The sequence below is a fragment of the Oncorhynchus nerka genome, linkage group LG10, assembly GCF_034236695.1.
Source record: "Oncorhynchus nerka isolate Pitt River linkage group LG10, Oner_Uvic_2.0, whole genome shotgun sequence".
Classification (NCBI taxonomy): domain Eukaryota; kingdom Metazoa; phylum Chordata; class Actinopteri; order Salmoniformes; family Salmonidae; genus Oncorhynchus; species Oncorhynchus nerka.
Window position 1 is genome coordinate 45,592,791 of NC_088405.1, and position 13,633 is coordinate 45,606,423.

The following is a 13,633-nucleotide window of genomic DNA, read 5'->3' on the forward strand; positions in this document are numbered from 1 at the left end:
ACTGAATCCCCCCAAAAACATTTCCACTGCATTTCAGCCCTGCCACAAAAGGACCAGCTGACATCATGTCAGTGATTCTCTCGTTAACGGTAACGTCCCACCTGGCCAACATCCGTTGAAATTGCAGAGCGCGAAATTCAAACAACAGAATTATAAATATTTAACTTTCATAAAATCACAAGTGTAATACCTCAAACAAAGCTTAACTTCTTGTTAATCCAGCTGCTGTGTCAGATTTCAAAAAGTCTTTATGGCGAAAGCACACCATGCGATTATCTGAGGACAGTGCCCTGTTTACAAAAGCATGAAAAACATATTTCATCCAGGCAGGTGAGCCACAAAAGTCAGAAATAGCAATATAATAAATGCCTTATCTTTGATGATCTTCTTCTGTTGGCACTCCAAAAGGTCCCAGATACATCAAATGGTCCTTTTGTTTCATAATGTCCTTCTTTATATCCATAAAAACTCAGTTTAGATGGCACGCTTCTGTCAATAATCCACCCAGTTTCCCTCCATCAAAATGAATCCTAAACTTTATTTTTTGACAAAAATATCTAAAGACACTAAAGCAGCAAACTTTGTGAAAATTAATATTTGTGTCATTCTCAAAACTTTTGGCCTGTAGACTTCTCAAACTGTGCTCTGATGCCCCTGAAGGTAATTAATAACCTATCAAATTTGCCAACGGCCAGGTACTCAGCACTCTATTCAAGCAATAAGGCACGAGGTCGTGTGGTATATGGCCAATATACCAGGGATAATGGCTGTTCTTATGCAAAACGCAACGCGGAGTGCCTGGTATATTGGCCATGTACCACAAAACCTGAGGTGCCTTATTGGTATTATAAACTGGTTACCAACATAATTAAAACAGTAAAAAGTCATTTTTGGCCATACCCATGGCGTCAATACAATCGAAAATCAAATCAAACAAAAAGAGCCCTGGTTTTCAGAGTTTTAGCGGAATAGGTTCGCCTGTTGCACAGCGAGAGCCAGCTCCCCATAGCTGGTTGATGCATGTGGCGGTACGGTAGCCTAGTGGTTAGAGCGTTGGACTAGTAACCGGAAGGTTGCAAGTTCAAACCCCCGAGCTGACAAGGTACAAATCTGTCGTTCTGCCCCTGAACAGGCAGTTAACCCACTGTTCCTAGGCCGTCATTGAAAATAAGAATTTGTTCTTAACTGACTTGCCTAGTTAAATAAAGGTAAAATAAAAATAAAATGGAATGAAATAAGAGTTCCTATAAGCCCATGTTGCGCAACAATTCTATGAGAAAACATCATTTTGATGGCCTCTTTTAAAAATAGGAGGATCCCATCAGCTTTCTATAGGCTAGGCCAGGCATAGTCATTGCACGGATTGCGTTGATTGGCAGTTCGCGGTACAGACTACCAAATACAGCAAAATGTCCAATAATTTCTCAGCATTCAAATTACACAAACTGCACTATTTCACTCACCCAGTATGTGGCATTATATAAGATGTTGAGCTGCTGCATCAACATGTGCAGTCGAGTAAACTGTTGCTTCGCTTTAAACTAGGCTAGCGATGGAGGCGAGAGGTGGAGGGCCGAGAGAAGCAGCAGTTTAGTCCACTCTACTGAACATTTTTTGGGCCACATCAAAGTAAATATTTATCACTATCCTTGGCCGAATCGAACATTTAAAATGGATCGATTTGTCGTAGTCAAGCACAAGCAAAAACATAATAATGAGCAAACTGCCACTAGAAATAATGAGGATGAGGAAGCTATTAGTAGAGCCTCGCACACAGATGAGGGACAAGCTAGCAAAAAGAGAAAGGTACGGCTGTTGAAAGATAAATCGTATGTTTCAAGAAAAATGGAACAGAATTGTTCTTTGTACTTCATGGCACAAAACCCACTTTGTTTAATTGGCAAGAAGACGTGCGCAGGTTTTAAAAATTGTAATTTAGAACAGCATTTCAATACTACACATACAAAGAGAAATTTCCACCTGGCAGGGGTCTACGAAAAAATGGTATTCAACAACTTACTGCTTTGCTGAAAGGACAGCAACCGCTGATGGACAGAACAACCTCTTCTGCAGAGAAACTGACAGAGACAGCATTTGATATTGCATGGATCTTGGCTAGGCATAAGATGGCCTTTATTGACGGAGACATAGTGAAAGATTGCTTGTCGTCTTCAGCAGAAAGTATGTATGCTGACTTCAGTAACGAAGATGATTTTCTAAAGCAAATGAAAGGACTACAACTATCAGACAACCATAATAAGAAGGGTTGAAGAAATAGGAAAAGACTTTAGTAAGCAGATAAACAAGGATATATCAGCGGCTCCGTTTACCAGCATAGAATTGGACTTAAGCACGGCTCAGTTATGCGTATGCATTCGGTTACCGAAAGAGGAATCTTATCGGGAAGTACTTTTGTGCTTATTGCCACAGCAAGATCAAACGAGTGGAGAAGATGTGTTGAATGCACTTCAGACCTAGGGCTGGGCAGTATACCGTATTTTACTATATACCAGTATTTATTCACGGACCGGCTTGGGTTTTTACTTTACCTTCAATAACGGTATTTGAATGTTTGGTTTGTTTAATGTGATACGCTATGTGTAACGTCCATTTTTATAGTTACTCCGCTACTTCATTCCTCTCTGCTCTCTGCCTCTCCATGCTGCTTTCCACACAGACCAAGTCCCACCCCCTGTCACGCAAAGAGCGCATTTGTTGTTGCTTGACCACAAATCAAATTGATTTATATAGCCCTTCGTATAAAGTGCTGTACAGAAACCCAGCCTAAAACCCCAAACAGAAAGCAATGCAGGTGTTGAAGCACGTTGGCTAGGAAAAACTCCCTAGAAAGGCCAAAACCTAGGAAGAAACCTAGAGAGGAACCAGGCTATGAGGGGTGGCCAGTCCTCTTCTGGCTGTTCCTGGGTGGAGATTATAACAGAACATGGCCAAGATGTTCAAATGTTCATAAATGACCAGCATGGTCAAATAATAGGTCTGGGACAGGTAGCACGTCTGGTGAACAGGTCAGGATTCCATAGCCGAAGGCAGAACAGTTGAAACTGGTGCAGCAGCACGGCCAGGTGGACTGGGGACGGCAAGGAGTTATCATGCCAGGTAGTCCTGAGGCATGGTCCTAGGGCTCAGGTCCTCCGAGAGAGAGAAAGAAAGAGAGAATTAGAGAGAGCACACTTAAATTCACACAGGACACCAGATAAGACAGGAGAAGTACTCCAGGTATAACAAACTGACCCTTGCCCCCCGACACATAACTACTGCAGCATAAATACTGGAGGCTGAGACAGGAGGGGTAAGGAGACACTGTGGCCCCAACCGATGATACCCCCGGACAGGGCCAAACAGGAAGGGTATAACCCCACCCACTTTGCCAAAGTACAGCCCCACACCACTAGAGGGATATCTTCAACCCCCAACTTACCATCCTGAGACAAGGCCGAGTATAGCCCACAAAGATCTCCGCCACGGCACAACCCAAGGGGGGGGCGTCAACCCACAAGACACTTTTGTTCAGTCTGCATGGTCAATGCAGCACATGCAACAATGTTGATGACAACGATGTTGTTTCCACTTTGATCTTAATATAAATCCACAAGCGTTCTATAATTACAATATTAGTTTGTGTTTCTTACATCTGCAAACAGCTAGTTTGTATTTTCTTAGCAAGTTAAGCAAAATTGTGTTAGCTGGCTAGCCCACTATTATTTATATTCTAACTATAGAATTAAAATAAACATTCTAAATCCATGATTCCAAAAGTTCACCCAAGTGTTTTGATCTAAATCACAATTGCGCTACTCCGTTGCAATAAAACCACGTGCGGTTATTATGAGGACGACAACATCTAATGCTGGCTTCAACTTGGCTTTCCATAAAATCCTTCCGTTACAAAAATTATCTGGTTTTTGGTTGCTTTCTCATTACAAAAACAGCGATGGTGAAATCAAAATGGTGAGATTAATGATACCGCTATTCATGGCTTTATTATCTGTGCAACATCGAATTAACAATGGTTTAATAATCAGGCAGGGGTTAATAAACTAGAGGTGGGGCAAAGGTACCGGATGGCAGGCAGGCTCAGGGTAGGCAGAGGTCAATAATCCAGAGGTGGGGCAAAGGTACAGGTCGGCAGGCAGGCTCAGGGTCAGGCGGAGTGGCTCAGAGTCAGGACAGGCAAGGGTCAAAACCAGGAGGGCAAGAAAAAAAGACTAGGAAAAGCAGGCGCTGAGACAAAACATTGGTTGACTTGACAAACAAGACCAACTGACAACAGACAAACAGAACACAGGTATAAATACAAAGCGGATCATGGGGAAGATGGGCGACACCTGGAGAGGGGTGGAGACAATCACAAAGACAGGTGAAACAGATCAGGGTGTGACAAAATTACACCTACATCACTTTTCAGGTGCTATCCCCTTAACTGCTACATGTTGAAGGCTGACCCTGTTTTTCTCCAAGCCTGTTCTGTGTTTGGTGTGTCATTGGGTTGGGTACGGTAACAACAAAAATACATGCTAGGTCAACTCCACCACTTTTCAATATCTCTAACACGATGCCAGTGTCTACATAAGTGAAAACGGCACATTTTTGAAGAGAAGTTAAAAAGTTATACCGTATGACATCATCAAAAGTTAAAACATTTTTAAAACAGTGATTTTTGAACACTGTGAGATTCGCAGTGATGTACAGAGAAAGAAAATACCCTTCCTTGGGCTAGAAACTCGTTACAGAATCGTCTAGAATGTCATTGTGTGCTGTATCATTAAGATTTCCCTGCACCGAACCATGCAAAAAGACCCCAGACCATTATTCCTCCTCCACCAAATTTTACAGTTGGCACTATGCATTCGGGCAGGTAGCGTTCTCCTGGCATTCCCCAAACCCATATTTGTCCGTCGCGCTGCCAGATAGTGAAGCGTTATTTATCACTTCAGAGAACGCATTTCCACTGCTCCAGAGTCCAATGGCGGCGAGCTTTATACAACTCCAGCCGACGCTTGGCATTGCACTTGGTGATCCTAGGCTTGTGTGTGGCTGCTCGGCCATGGAAACCCATTTCATGAAGCTCCTCACGAATAGTTATTGTGCTGACGTTGCTTCCGGATGAAGTTTGGAACTCAGTAGTGTTTCAACCGAGGGCAGATGATTTTTATGGGCTACACGCTTCAGCACTCGCCGGTCCCGTTCTGTGAGCTTGTGTGGCCTACCACTTTGTGTTGCTCCTAGAGATTTCCACCTCACAACAGCACTTACAGTTGACCGGAGGCAGCTCAAGCAGGGCAGAAATTTGATGAATTGACTTGTTGGAAAGGTCGCAGCCTGTGACTGTTCCACTTTGAAAGTCACTGAGCTCCTTAGTAAGGCCATTCTACTGCCAATGTTTGTCTATGGATATTGCACGGCTGTGTGCTGGATTTTATATACCTGTCAGCAACGGGTGTGGCTGAAATAGCCGAATCCACTCATTTGAAGGGGTGTCTGACACTGATTTGGTGAGAGAAATGATCAAAATGAGATTGAAAGTGGAGGAATTGCCCTTTAAGCATCGCCATGATTGTAGGCAACCAGATGCATCGTTTTTTACGACCTAACTAAGAGTGTTTCCAAAACAAGCACGTAGAGAGAACGTTCGCTATTTGCATTGTCAGACCATGTGTCGATACGGATAGGATCGAAAGAAAAGCATTGCTGCTATTGGATCAAATCTTAACTTAACATTATAATTATTCCACAATACTGATGACTGATCAGCTCCTAGATAGATATTACCACATATGACTGCAATAATTGAGGTGGCTTATTATGTTTACCCAATAATAATGCGCTAAATCACGGATTATGCACATCATTGCGCATATCTTGCCACACATTTAAAATAAAATGTTCACCTTTATTTAATTAACCAGGTAGGCCAGTTGAGAACAAGTTCTCATTTACAACTGCCGACCTGGCCAAGATAAAGCAAAGTTGTGCAACAGAAAAAACGAAAGTACAGTCAATACCACAATAGAAAAAAATTATATACAGTGTGTGCAAATGAGGTAAGATTAGGGAGGTAAAGGCAATAAATAGGCCGTAGTGGCAAAGTAATTACAATTTAGCATTTAAACACTGGAGTGATAGATGTGCAAGTTGAGATACTGGTGTGCAGAGGGGCAAAAATAATTAACAATATGGGGATGAGGTAGTTGGATTGGCTATTTACAGATGGGCTATGTACAGGTGCAATGATCTGTGAGCTGCTCTGACAGCTGATGCTTAAAGTTAGTGATGGAGATATGAGTATCCAGCTTCAGTAAATGTTGCAATTCGTTCCAGTCATTGGCAGCAGAGAACTGAAAGGAAAGGCGACCAAATGAGGAATTGGCTTTGGGGGTAACCAGTGAAATATACCTGCTGGAGCGCGTGCTGCGGGTGTGTGCTGCTATGGTGACCAGTGAGCTGAGATAAGGCGGGCTTTACCTCGAAAATACTTATAGATGACCTGGAGCCAGTGGGTTTGGCGATGAATATGAAGCGAATATGAGTGTTGGAGGCTATTATGTAAATGACATCGCCGAAGTCAAGGATCTGTAGGATTGTGAGTTTTTCGAGGGTATGTTTGGCAGCATGAGTGAAGGATGCTTTGTTGCAAAATAGGAAGCCGATTCTGGCTTTAATTTTAGGTTGGAGATGCTTAATGTGAATCTGGAAGGAGAGTTTACAATCTAACCAGACACCTAGGTATTTGTAGTTGTCCACATATTCTAAGTCAGGTGCGGGCAGCAATCGGTTGAAGAGCATGTGTTTAGTTTTACTTGCATTTAAGAGCAGTTGGAGGCCACGGAACGAGAGATGTATGGCATTGAAGCTTGTCTGGAGGTTATTTAACACAGTGTCCAAAGAAGGGCCAGAAGTATACAGAATGGTGTCGTCTGCGTAGAGGTGGATCAGAGACTCACCAGCAGCAAGAGTGACATCATTGATATATACAGAGAAAAGAGTCGGTCCAAGAATTGAACCCCGTGGCACCCCCATAGACACTGCCAGAGGTCAGGACAACAGGCCCTCCGATTTGACACACTGAACTCTGTCTGAGAAGTAGTTGGTGATCCACACGAGGCAGTCATTTGAGGAACTAAAGCTGTTGAGTTTTTTTATCGATGGCAGTTATGATATTGTTTAGGACCTTGAGCGTGGCTGATGTGCACCCGTGACCAGCTCTGAAACCAGATTGCATAGCGGAGAAGGTACTGTGGAATTCGAAATGGTCGGTGATCTGTTTGTTAACTTGGCTTTCGAAGACCTTAGAAAGGCAGGGTAGAATAGATATAGGTCTGTAACGATTTGGGTCTAGAGTGTCTCCCCCTTTGAAGAGGGCGATGACCACGGCAGCTTTCCAATCTTTGGGGATCTGAGACGATACAAAATAGAGGTTGAACAGGCTAGTAATAGGGGTTGCAAGAATTGCGGTGGATACTTTTAGATAGAGAGGGTCCAGATTGTCTAGCCCAGCTGATTTGTAGGGATCCAGATTTTGCAACTCTTTCAAGAACATCAGCTATCTGGATTTGGGTGAAGGGGAAATGGGGGAGGCTTGGGCTGCTGCGGGGTAAGGGTAGCCAGGTGGAGAGCATGGCCCGCCGTTGAAATAATGTTTTTTGAAATGCTCAATTATCATTGATTTATCGATGGTGACAGTGTTTCCTAGCCTCAGCGCAGTGAGCAGCTGGAAGGAGGTGCTCTTATTCTCCAAGGACTTTACAGTGTCCCAGAACTTTTGGGAGTTTGTGCTACAGGATGCACATTTCTGTTTGAAAAAGCTACCCTTTGCTTTCCTAACTTCCCTGAAAAGTTACATATCGTGGGGGCTATTCGGTGCTAATGCAGTACACCACAGGATTTTTTTGTGCTGGTCAAGGGCAGTCAAGTTTGGGGTGAACCATGTGCTATATCTGTTCCTGGTTCTACATTTTTTTAATGGGGCATGCTTATTTAAGATGGTGAGGAACGCACTTTTAAAGATTAACCAGGCATCCTCTACTGACGGAATGAGGTCAATATCCTTGCAGGAATCCCGGGCAAGATCAATTAGAAAGGCCTGCTTGCTGAAGTGTTTTAGGGAGTGTTTGACAGTGATGAGGGGTGGTCGTTTGACCAATGAGGAAGTGATCACTGAGATCCTGGCTGAAGATGGCAGAGGGCAGGTGTGTCAGGATGATATCTATGAGGGTGCCTGTGTTTACGGATTTTTTAATATATTTTTTAAAATTAAATTTCACCTTTATTTAACCAGGTAGGCTAGTTGAGAACAAGTTCTCATTTGCAACTGCGACCTGGCCAAGATAAAGCATAGCAGTGTGAACAGACAACACAGAGTTACACATGGAGTAAACAATTAACATGTCTATAATACAGTAGAAAAAAAGAGAGTCTATATACATTGTGTGCAAAAGGCATGAGGAGGTACGCGAATAATTAAAATTTTGCAGATTAACACTGGAGTGATAAATGATCAGATGGTCATGTACAGGTAGAGATATTGGTGTGCAAAAGAGCATAAAATAAAATAAATAAAAACAGTATGGGGATGAGGTAGGTAAAAATGGGTGGGCTATTTACCGATAGACTATGTACAGCGCCAGCGATCGGTTAGCTGCTCAGATAGCAGATGTTTGAAGTTGGTGAGGGAGATAAAAGTCTCCAACTTCAGCGATTTTTGCAATTCGTTCCAGTCACAGGCAGCAGAGAACTGGAACGAAAGGCGGCCAAATGAGGTGTTGGCTTTAGGGATGATCAGTGAGATACACCTGCTGGAGCGCGTGTTACGGGTGGGTGTTGCCATCGTGACCAGTGAACCAGAGATAAGGCGGAGCTTTACCTAGCATGGACTTGTAGATGACCTGGAGCCAGTGGGTCTGGCGACGAATATGTAGCGAGGGCCAGCCGACTAGAGCATACAGGTCGCAGTGGTGGGTGGTATAAGGTGCTTTAGTGACAAAACGGATGGCACTGTGATAAACTGCATCCAGTTTGCTGAGTAGAGTGTTGGAAGCAATTTTGTAGATGACATCGCCGAAGTCGTGTGTCGGTAGGATAGTCAGTTTTACTAGGGTAAGTTTGGCGGCGTGAGTGAAGGAGGCTTTGTTGCGGAATAGAAAGCCGACTCTAGATTTGATTTTCGATTGGAGATGTTTGATATGAGTCTGGAAGGAGAGTTTACAGTCTAGCCAGACACCTAGGTACTTATAGATGTCCACATATTCAAGGTCGGAACCATCCAGGGTGGTGATGCTAGTCAGGCGTGCGGGTGCAGGCAGCGAACGGTTGAAAAGCATGCATTTGGTTTTACTAGCGTTTAAGAGCAGTTGGAGGCCACGGAAGGAGTGTTGTATGGCATTGAAGCTCGTTTGGAGGTTAGATAGCACAGTGTCCAAGGACGGGCCGGAAGTATATAGAATGGTGTCATCTGCGTAGAGGTGGATCAGGGAATCGCCCGCAGCAAGAGCAACATCATTGATATATACAGAGAAAAGAGTCGGCCCGAGAATTGAACCCTGTGGCACCCCCATAGAGACTGCCAGAGGACCGGACAGCATGCCCTCCGATTTGACACACTGAACTCTGTCTGCAAAGTAGTTGGTGAACCAGGCAAGGCAGTCATCAGAAAAACCGAGGCTACTGAGTCTGCCGATAAGAATATGGTGATTGACAGAGTCGAAAGCCTTGGCAAGGTCGATGAAGACGGCTGCAAAGTACTGTCTTTTATCGATGGCGGTTATGATATCGTTTCGTACCTTGAGCGTGGCTGAGGTGCACCCGTGACCGGCTCGGAAACCAGATTGCACAGCGGAGAAGGTACGGTGGGATTCGAGATGGTCAGTGACCTGTTTGTTGACTTGGCTTTCGAAGACCTTAGATAGGCAGGGCAGGATGGATATAGGTCTGTAACAGTTTGGGTCCAGGGTGTCTCCCCCTTTGAAGAGGGGGATGACTGCGGCAGCTTTCCAATCCTTGGGGATCTCAGAGGATATGAAAGAGAGGTTGAACAGGCTGGTAATAGGGGTTGCAACAATGGCGGCGGATAGTTTCAGAAATAGAGGGTCCAGATTGTCAAGCCCAGCTGATTTGTACGGGTCCAGGTTTTGCAGCTCTTTCAGAACATCTGCTATCTGGATTTGGGTAAAGGAGAACCTGGAGAGGCTTGGGCGAGTAGCTGCGGGGGGGGCGGAGCTGTTGGCCGAGGTTGGAGTAGCCAGGCGGAAGGCATGGCCAGCCGTTGAGAAATGCTTGTTGAAGTTTTCGATAATCATGGATTTATCGGTGGTGACCGTGTTACCTAGCCTCAGTTCAGTGGGCAGCTGGGAGGAGGTGCTCTTGTTCTCCATGGACTTCACAGTGTCCCAGAACTTTTTGGAGTTGGAGCTACAAGATGCAAATTTCTGCCTGAAGAAGCTGGCCTTAGCTTTAGCTTACTGCGTGTATTGGTTCCTGACTTCCCTGAACAGTTGCATATCGTGGGGACTATTCGATGCTATTGCAGTCTTCCACAGGATGTTTTTGTGCTGGTCGAAGGCAGTCAGGTCTGGAGTGAACCAAGGGCTATATCTGTGCTTAGTTCTGCATTTTTTGAACGGAGCATGCTTATCTAAAATGGTGAGGAAGTTACTTTTAAAGAATGACCAGGCATCCTCAACTGACAGGATGAGGTCAATGTCCTTCCAGGATACCCGGGCCAGGTCGATTAGAAAGGCCTGCTCACAGAAGTGTTTTAGGGAGCGTTTGACAGTGATGAGGGGTGGTCGTTTGACTGCGGCTCCGTAGCGGATACAGGCAATGAGGCAGTGATCGCTGAGATCCTGGTTGAAGACAGCGGAGGTGTATTTGGAGGGCCAGTTGGTCAGGATAACATCTATGAGGGTGCCCTTGTTTACAGATTTAGGGTTGTACCTGGTGGGTTCCTTGATGATTTGTGTGAGATTGAGGGCATCTAGCTTAGATTGTAGGACTGCCGGGGTGTTAAGCATATCCCAGTTTAGGTCACCTAACAGAACAAACTCTGAAGCTAGATGGGGGGCGATCAATTCACAAATGGTGTCCAGGGCACAGCTGGGAGCTGAGGGGGGTCGGTAGCAGGCGGCAACAGTGAGAGACTTATTTCTGGAGAGAGTAATTTTTAAAATTAGTAGTTCGAACTGTTTGGCTATGGACCTGGAAAGTATGACATTACTTTGCAGGCTATCTCTGCAGTAGACTGCAACTCCTCCCCCTTTGGCGGTTCTATCTTGACGGAAAATGTTATAGTTGGGTATGGAAATCTCAGAATTTTTGGTGGCCTTCCTGAGCCAGGATTCAGACACGGCAAGGACATCAGGGTTAGCAGAGTGTGCTAAAGCAGTGAGTAAAACAAACTTAGGGAGGAGGCTTCTGATGTTGACATGCATGAAACCAAGGCTTTTTCGATCACAGAAGTCAACAAATGAGGGTGCCTGGGGACATGCAGGGCCTGGGTTTACCTCCACATCACCCGCGGAACAGAGGAGGAGTAGTATGAGGGTGTGGCTAAAGGCTATCAAAACTGGTCGCCTAGAGCGTTGGGGACAGAGAGTAAAAGGAGCAGATTTCTGGGCATGGTAGAATATATTCAGGGCATAATGCGCAGACAGGGGTATGGTGGGGTGCGGGTACAGCGGAGGTAAGCCCAGGCACTGGGTGATGATGAGAGAGGTTGTGTCTCTGGACATGCTGGTTGTAATGGGTGAGGTCATCACATGTGTGGGAGGTGGAAGAAAGGAGGTATCAGGGGTATGAAGAGTGGAAATAGGGGCTCCATTGTAAACTAAAACAATGATAACTAACCTGAACAACAGTATACAAGGCATATTGACATTTGAGAGAGACATACAGCGAGGCATACAGTAATCACAGGTGTTGAATTGGGAGAGCTAGCTAAACAGTAGGTGAGACAACAACAGCTAATCAGCTAGCACAACAACAGCAGGTAAAATGGCGTTGACTAGGCGGGGAGGGTCGAATTAACTACACCCAGAGCCTGAGTGCGGCTGGGGCCGACAGATAAAACATAAACAAGCAGAATGGAGTACCGTGATTAATGGACAGTCCAGCATGCATCAGCTATGTAGCCAAGTGATCAGTGTCCAGGGGGCAGCGGTGGATGGGACTGGCGAGTATTATCCAGGTAAAGTGTAGTCTGGCCCAGGAGTGGGAAGGTGAACGGAAAGGCTCTGGAGCAACGAACCGCCCTTGCTGTCTCTGCCTGGCCGGTTCCCCTCTTTCCACTGGGATTCTCTGCCTCTAACCCTATTACAGGGGCTGAGTGGGGCTCTCTCATGCCGTCCCTGGAGGGTGTACGTCACCTGAGTGGGTTGATTCACTGTTGTGGTCATCCTGTCTGGGTTGGCGCTCCCCCCCCTTGAGTTGTGCCGTGGCGGAGATCTTTGTTGGCTATACTCAGGATGGTAAGTTGGTGGTTGAAGATATCCCTCTAGTGGTGTGGGGGCTGTGCTTTGGCAAAGTGGGTGGGGTTATATCCTTCCTGTTTGGCCCTGTCCGGGGGTGTCCTCGGATGGGGCCACAGTGTCTCCTGACCCCTCCTGTCTCAGCCTCCAGTATTTATGCTGCAGTAGTTTATGTGTCGGGGGGCTGGGGTCAGTTTGTTATATCTGGAGTACTTCTCCTGTCCTATTCGGTGTCCTGTGTGAATCTAAGTGTGCGTTCTCTAATTCTCTCCTTCTCTCTTTCTTTCTTTCTCTCTCTCTCTCGGAGGACCTGAGCCCTAGGACCATGCCCCAGGACTACCTGACATGATGACTCCTTGCTGTCCCCAGTCCACCTGGCCATGCTGCTGTTCCAGTTTCAACTGACCTGAGCCCTAGGACCATGCCCCAGGACTACCTGACATGATGACTCCTTGCTGTCCCCAGTCCACCTGGCCATGCTGCTGCTCCAGTTTCAACTGTTCTGCCTTATTATTATTCGACCATGCTGGTCATTTATGAACATTTGAACATCTTGGCCATGTTCTGTTATAATCTCCACCCGGCACAGCCAGAAGAGGACTGGCCACCCCACATAGCCTGGTTCCTCTCTAGGTTTCTTCCTAGGTTTTGGCCTTTCTAGGGAGTTTTTCCTAGCCACCGTGCTTCTACACCTGCATTGCTTGCTGTTTGGGGTTTTAGGCTGGGTTTCTGTACAGCACTTTGAGATATCAGCTGATGTACGAAGGTCTATATAAATACATTTGATAAAAAAAATTAAAAAAACTGTCTGGCTGTGCAGAAGGTAAAGCCGCTAGCAGTGGCTAATAATGACTAAATAGCTTGTAGCTAGTTAGCTGGTTAGCTTCTGGAGGTTCTTGAATGTGTTCTAAAAATTAAAAAATAATAGCGATTCCGTATCACATTGGGTGAGGCAGGTTACCGGAAGGTATAATCGAATAAAAAATCGAAAAGAGATTGAAAGTAAATATGGGTCCAGTGAGTGGTTGGGCTGGCTGGGGATGCGGCGATTCAGACAGTTAGCAGGCCTGTGCTAACAAGCTAACAGTTAGTAGGCCGGGGCTGAGCAAGGTAGCAGTTAGCGGACCGGGGCTAAACAAGCTAGCAGTTAGCAG

General features: G+C 45.5%; 1 protein-coding gene across 3 annotated transcripts in view; it reads left to right on the forward strand.

The window, feature by feature from the left end:
• Positions 1-13,633, forward strand: part of LOC115135377 (cadherin-23-like) — a 171,483-nt gene that overhangs the window by 81,283 nt on the left and 76,567 nt on the right. The window lies entirely within an intron of this gene.